General features: G+C 38.8%; 1 non-coding gene across 1 annotated transcript; it reads right to left on the bottom strand.

Moving 5' to 3' along the window:
- Positions 1–5,314: 5,314 nt before the first annotated feature.
- Positions 5,315–5,418, bottom strand: LOC130971358 (small nucleolar RNA R71). The gene has a single exon (XR_009082581.1). It is a non-coding gene; the product is annotated as a small nucleolar RNA R71 (small nucleolar RNA).
- Between the last annotated feature and the right edge of the window lie 2,073 nt (positions 5,419–7,491).

The following is a 7,491-nucleotide window of genomic DNA, read 5'->3' as shown; positions in this document are numbered from 1 at the left end:
AATTAGACTCCTTTAGCTCTAAAAAATCCATTCCGAGTGCAGGGAGGTTAGAATTCAACAACATCAACAGTCCTTTTTCAGCCTAAATCAGATTTTTGCTCAGCTCCCTCAATTTCAGCCAGAAAATACCTGAAATCACAGAAAAACACACAAACTCATAGTAAAGTCTAGAAATATGATTTTTGCTTAAAAACTAATAAAATTCTATTAAAAACTAATTAAAACATGCTAAAATCTACATGAAATTACCCCCAAAAAGCGTATAAAATATCCGCTCATCACTGCTCAAAACATCTCGACAAAGGATTCTGGAGAAGGATCTTTGACAAACCCCAATTTGACGGTTTGTTTTGTATTGAATTTAGAGTATCTTGATAGCCTTTTGTCACATTTAGCCTAGGAATTAGCATGATTTTGTTATCTCTCCCGTATTTGTGCTTAAGTGTAAAAACATGCTTTTTAAGCCTGATTTTGATGAATTCTATTTCCTCTTTGATTCCATAAGATGCCTTGATGTGTTTGTTAGTAATCTCAGGATGAAATAGGCTAGGCATGGATCAAAGGAAGCAAGGAAGAAAGCAAACAAGTGGAGAGAAGCATAAAAAGTCAAAGAAGCAAGTCAGCCATGCACGCGCACGCGCACAAGGCGCTCGCGCGCACATTGCGAAACAGGCCAAGGACGCGCACGCGTACCATGCGCGCACGCGCCGATAATGGCACATGACCTCACTAATGCAACACGTGCCTGGCGATTTGAGAGGGTTTCTGAACCCATTTTTGGCGCCAAATTGCTAAGGGAAAGGAATAAAAGGATGAAGGATTAAGGGGAAGGCATCACTTTTGACCAATAACCACTTTTTAGTCATTAGTTTTGTTAGAGGAGTAGTTTAGAGTTTTAGAGAGAGAAACTCTCACTTCTCTCTAGAGCTAGGATTAGGATTAGGTTTAGTTCTTAAATCTAGATTTAGATTCATGTTCTTCTACTTCTACATCTCAATTCCTTGTAGTTACATTGATTCTTCTTCCATTCTTTTATTGCAATTCCCTTTATGTTGTTCTTGTATTTTGTTATAGATCTAGTATTGCTCCTTTTACTCTCTTTCAATTCAATAAAGGTAATTCATAATAAATGTGTTTCCTTTGATTGTTGTTGTTAATTCCTTTCAATAATTGTTGATAGATTTCATTCTTGTACGTTGTTGATTTACTATGTTTTTCTTTTATGCTTACCAAGTGTTTGATAAAATGCTTGTTTGGATTTTAGTGTAGGTTTTGTTCCTTTTAGCCTAGGTAGAGTAATTAGTGACTCTTGAGTTATCTAATTCCCTTGTTGATTGATAATTAGAAGTTGCTCATTGATTTGAATGCCTCTAAAGCTAGTCATTCCTTTAGGAGTTGATTAGGACTTGAGAAATCAAATTGATTCATCCACTTGACTTTCCTCCATGGTCAGAGGTTAACTAAGTGGTAGCAATGAACAATTCTCATCACAATTGAGAATGGTAACTAGGATAGGATTTCTAGTTCTCACATCTTACCAAGAGCTTTGTTAGTTGTTAGTTTGTTTTCATTACCATTTACTTTTCATGCTTCATATAAAAAAAACCCCCAAAATAACTCACAACCAATAACAAGACACTTTATTGTAATTCCTAGGGAGAACGACCCGAGGTTTAAATACTTCGGTTTATAGATTTTAGGGGTTTGTACTTGTGACAAACAAATTTTTGTATGAAAGGATTAGCGATTGGTTTAGAGACTATACTTGCAACGAGAATTCATTTGTGAAATTCTAAACCGTCAAAAATCCAATCGTCAAAATGGCGCCGTTGTCGGGGAGTTGCAATGGTGTTATGTTATTGGTTATTGTACATATGTGAATATTGTAAATAGCTTGTCTTTTGCTTGTTTTCTAGTTTTGTTAGTTTTATTTTTGCTTTTTCCACCATGAATTCTCACTTTGGCTATGAGCTTGGTTTTAATTGTGTTGTAGGTGATGAGAGCTTCAATGATGAAGTGTATCAAGGATGGGACAATCAAAGGTGGAAGGAGCCATATGCTTATGATCAATCTTCATGGCAACAACCTCCACCAATATACTATGAAGAAGAGCCATTCTATGATGCATGCCAATCCAATGGCTATGGTGAATTTGATGCCAAGGCATCTTAGGCTAGTTTCACTAGCATTTTTCTGTTAGTTTTAGTTGTTTTATGCATTTTCTTGAGCTTAAAGTAACCAAGAATGGTTAAATGAACAACAAAGTAATGAATCATCCAAACAGTATAATTTTGATGCAAATTCCATGAGTTTTTAGTTATATTACTTGAATGCTATGAATGTAAGATTTCTCATGAAATTTTTGCAAGACTTTGATGCAATTGTTTGGATGATTTCAGGGAAGAAGAGGCTAGGCAAGGAAGCAACAAAATCAATAAAGGAAGCTTGAAGATCACATGTGGAGTTTAAGTTCCAGTTTAAGCTTAAACTGGAACTTAAACTGCCAAGCCATATAATGCTGAAAGTGGCGTTTAACCTCCAGTTTAACCTTAAACTGGAAGTTAAACGCCATAATGAGAAATGCACCAAAGCTGAAATTGGCGTTTAACCTCCAGTTTAAGGTTAAACTGGAAGTTAAACGCCAGAATCATGAAAGTTGAGAAATGCTGAAACTGGCGTTTAACCTCCAGTTTAACCTTAAACTGGAAGTTAAACGCCAGAAGGAGAATAGCACCAAGGGAGCATTTCCACGTTTAACCTCCAGTTTAACCTTAAACTGGAGGTTAAACGTGTTCGACCCACATTATGCACCAGGAAGCCATTTCCACGTTTAAGCTCCAGTTTAAGGTTAAACTGGAGCTTAAACGTGTTCGACATTCACACTCCTGAGCTACTTTCTTCATTCCCACGTTTAAGCTCCAGTTTAACCTTAAACTGGAGCTTAAACGTGTTCTACCACAATTTGCCTCCAGGGTTGCTTTCTTCATTTCCACGTTTAAGCTTTAGTTTAACCTTAAACTAAAGCTTAAACGTGTTCGACCACAATTTGCCTCCAGGGTTGCTTTCTTCATTTCCACGTTTAAGCTTTAGTTTAACCTTAAACTAAAGCTTAAACGTGTTCGACCATCCCACACTCCATAGTTGCTTTCTTCCATTTCCACGTTTAAGTTTCAGTTTAACCTTAAACTGAAACTTAAACTTCAACTTAAACGCCACTTTTTGAAAGGGTTTCTGCGCCAAGTATATTGAAGTTCAAGTTAGCATTTGAGCACAAACATTAACTTAAACGTATTATGGTATGAAACCCAATTGAATATCATGGTTTATGGGATTGGGTCTGAAGAATTGATGAGTCTGGAACTTCAATTTGTTGAGTCTCGTGTCATTACTTGTTTATCACTAAGTTTGCTCAATGAATGTTACAGAATTGGATCACAGCCTCATCAGGATTATGGACCATAAACCAAAAGCAAAAGGAAATCAAAGAAAAGCCTCAAAGCCCAAGAAACACAACAGAAGCTCAATTTGGAAAGTGTATAAATAGGATAGAATTTAAGTTAGTAAGAACTTTTTTTGACACTGGAGAATTTTTCATCAATTTTGTAATTGAATTCTGAGCTATGACTCACTAAACCCCTTTCATTGGGTTAGGGAGCTCTATTGTAATTCAATGAATCAATAATAGTTTTTATCTTCTTCTTCAATCTTTTCTCTTGAATTTTGTTAGAAAGCTTCTCGATCTAATTCCATTGGTTAGTTGTCTTGGGAAAGAAACTATCCATAATTGGAATCCTTCGGAACCTTGGGAAAGGAATGGAGGATTCATGCTAGATAAGCTTTCTCACAGTGAATTGGATTCGGGTTTGGATGGATATTGTGACATGTAATCCTACCAAATTGTGGTTCATGAAACTGTGTGGTATAATCAGTGATCGAGCATCATCTCTTCTTATGAACATTTAAACCAAGGGATTGGGAATTTGTTTGTTTTTAGAGAGAATTGGTGAGCCAAGGGATTGGGATCCAATCATATAAGATTGCCAAGCAAAATTCAATGAATGCATTGGTTGAGGAAGGGATAAAACGTTTTGATTCGGAGATCTCAATATCTCCTGAACCCAATGAATTCCCCATTTCTGATCTACCACTTTCTCTTACATTCTGCAATTAAATTCATGCAATCACCCCCATCCCTTTTAATTTCAGCAATTTAGCTTCTCGCTCTTTAATTCATGCAATTTTACATTCCGCAATTCTCATCTTAATCTTGATTCCACTCAACTAGAACATACTTCTAATCCGAATTGCTCACTCAACCAATCCTTGTGGGATTCGACCTCACTCTATTGTGAGTTTTTACTTGACGATAACCGGTGCACTTGCCGGAAGGAATTTTGCCGATCGTGCAATTTCCTAAATTGTAGCATATCAAGTTTATGCACATCAAGTTTATGGCGCCGTTGCCGGGGATTGGTTTTCGATTGACAATTCTCCAATTGGAAGTTAACTAGATTGAGCATTTTTTTGTTTTGTTAATTTAGTTCAAGTTACTTGTTGAAATTTTAATTTCTGCACTCTGTTACTTGCTTTTTCTTTCTTATGCCTTTCAATTCAAGCAACTAACTCACTGACCCACTAACTATTTGAATTAATTCCTCAACTGCTCTAACCATACTCTTCCATTAACCAAGAGTATTTCACTTGTTTGCTGCTTGTGCGGTGTTCTTGTATGACAGGTAGGAGAGGAGAGACAACAACTCCTCCATATACCGAACCAGAGAGGACCCTTCATAGACTTAGAAGGGAAGCAAGAGGGAAGAGAGTACTGGGAGAAGAAGAATCTGAAGGAGAATCTGAGGACAATTTTGAGGAAGCTCTAGATCTCAACATGGATTGAGAAGTTCACAACCATGAGAGGGCTGAAGGAAACAATGCCATTCCTGAGAGGAGGGTTCTTGGTTCATACATAAACCCAACCTCTGGGAATTGTGGTAGCAGCATTCAAAAACCACCCATTCAGGCCAACAATTTTGAACTCAAACCACAGCTAATATCACTGGTGGAGGATCATTGTTCATTTGGTGGGAGTGCTAATGAAGACCCAAACCAACATCTCACAAAATTCCTGAGAATTTGCGACACTGTGAAGTCCAATGGAGTCCAGGAAGATGCCTATAAACTGCTCTTGTTCCCATTTTCACTTAGGGACAAGGCAGCTAAGTGGCTGGAATCATTCCCAAGGGGAAGCCTAACAACCTGGGATGAGGTGGAGAGCAAGTTTCTGGCACGTTTCTACCCCCCACAAAAGGTCAATAGGCTTCGATCTGAGGTTCAGACTTTTAGACAACAAGATGGTGAGACGCTCTACGAGGCATGGGAGAGGTTCAAAGAATTGACAAGGAAATGCCCACCAGACATGTTCCATGACTGGGTGCAATTGCATATTTTCTATGATGGACTTTCTTATGAATCAAGGAAGGCTGTAGACCATTCATCAGGAGGTTCATTGAACAGGAAAAAGACTGTGGAAGAAGCCATTGAAGTGATTGAGACAGTGGCTGAGAATGAGTACTACTATGCTTCAGAGAGGCACAACACTAAGGGAGTCATGGAGCTGAACCATGTTGATACAATTCTAGCCCAAAACAAGGTGTTTGCCAAACAACTAGCAGAACTCACCAGGAAATTAGACACAAAGCAAGTGGCTGCAATACACACACAAGATCAAGAGGAAGTAAGCATTGAAGGAGGTGATTGGGAAGAGGCCAACTATGTGGGAAACCAACAAAAGCAATCATATGATCCACATTCCAACACTTACAACCCAGGATGGAAAAACCACCCAAACTTTGGGTGGGGAAACCAGCAAACCCAACCACAAAACCACAAACATTACAACCACAACCAACATAACAATTCCACATACCAAAACTCCAACCAAAGATCATACCAAGCCACACAAAACACTTACTCCCAACCACCATATCATGACCAAAATAATCAACCTGCCCAACCTAATCCGAACCAACAATTTCAAGATCAATTAAACAGGATAGAAGGAAAGCTTGCGAACATGGGTCAGGACATAAGTGAGTTGAAAAGCTTTAGGGATGATGTGAGATCTACCTTAAGGAACCATGGTGAAAAACTCAAGATGATGGAGTCTCTAGTAGGAGAACTATCTCAACAGGCCCCCAAGTCAACTGCAGTGTTCCCTAGTGACACTGAAAAGAATCCTAGAGGGGAACAAAAGGGAGTGAGATGGGAAGAATGCAAGGCCATCACCATATTGAAGGAAGTCTCAGAAGAAGAAGGAATCAGACCCTCAGAAAAGGAGCCAGAAATCTTGAAAGAAGGTGTGGAAGAAGCTAAGCAGGAAAGTGAAACTGAGCAAGCCAAGTAAATGCAAAAGGAAGGCATGCTGGAAACATACCAACCAAAAGCACCATTTCCTCAGAGGTTAGGAGGAGGTGAAAAAGGGAAAATATATTCAAGGTTTTTAGAGATATTTAAGTCTCTCCATATCAATATTCCCTTTCTTGAGATTCTCCAGCAGATGCCTACACATATCAAGTATTTGAAGGAATTGCTGAGCAAGAAAAGAGTTTTGAAGGGAGGACAAACTGTAATAATGAAATAAGAATGCAGTGCACTCATCAAGAAGGATATGGTCTCTAAGAAAACAGACCCAGGAAGTTTTCATATCCCCTGCATCATAGGGGAAACAAAAATTGACAGGGGATTCTGTGATCTAGGAGCTAGCATAAATGTGATGCCTCTGACTCTTATGAGGAGGCTACAACTGAATGAGGTGAGATCCACTGATGTAATCATACAACTGGCTGACAAAACTCAAAAGCAAGCTGAAGGGGTAGTTGAGAATGTGCTGGTGAAAGTGGGAAATTATTTTTTCCCCACAGACTTTGTCATTTTGGACATGGAGGAAAGCTACCTACACCCTATCATTCTGGGAAGGCCATTTCTAGCCACTGCTAGAGCGCTCATAGATATAGAACAAGGAGAGCTAATTTTGAGAGTACATGATGAACAGCTCATTTTCCATGTTTTTAAACCTGCATCTGAGCCTGAACCAGAACCTGAAAAGCCTAAGGATGATAGTAGCCATCTGTGTTTGGAGGAAAGCAATCCAGCAGCTGAAACTCTAAAACAATCCTTTGAAGGCAGACAAGAATTGCAAGAGTTAAGGCCACAAGAATCAATAGAGACAGATCAGAAGGGTCCTCCTAGCATAAGGGTAAATGAAGAAATCCTCAAGAGAGAGGGAAGAATTGTAAAGAAATTGCCAAGAGGGTGGAGAAACAAGAAAATTCCCACTGAAGGTTTCTCTCCGGGAGATAAAGTGATATCACGTCATTATCTGCCAATCCCACCTGGCCTTAAACCCATTCCTTCCCAGCTCCCTCAAGTGTTCACAATCAGGAAAGTTCTTTCTATGGAACATTTGGAAATCATGAAGGAATCAAATGGGGA

The sequence above is a fragment of the Arachis stenosperma genome, chromosome 3 (genome assembly GCF_014773155.1).
Source record: "Arachis stenosperma cultivar V10309 chromosome 3, arast.V10309.gnm1.PFL2, whole genome shotgun sequence".
In the NCBI taxonomy this organism is placed as follows: Eukaryota; Viridiplantae; Streptophyta; class Magnoliopsida; order Fabales; family Fabaceae; genus Arachis; species Arachis stenosperma.
This window is presented reverse-complemented; position numbering and strand designations above follow the sequence as displayed.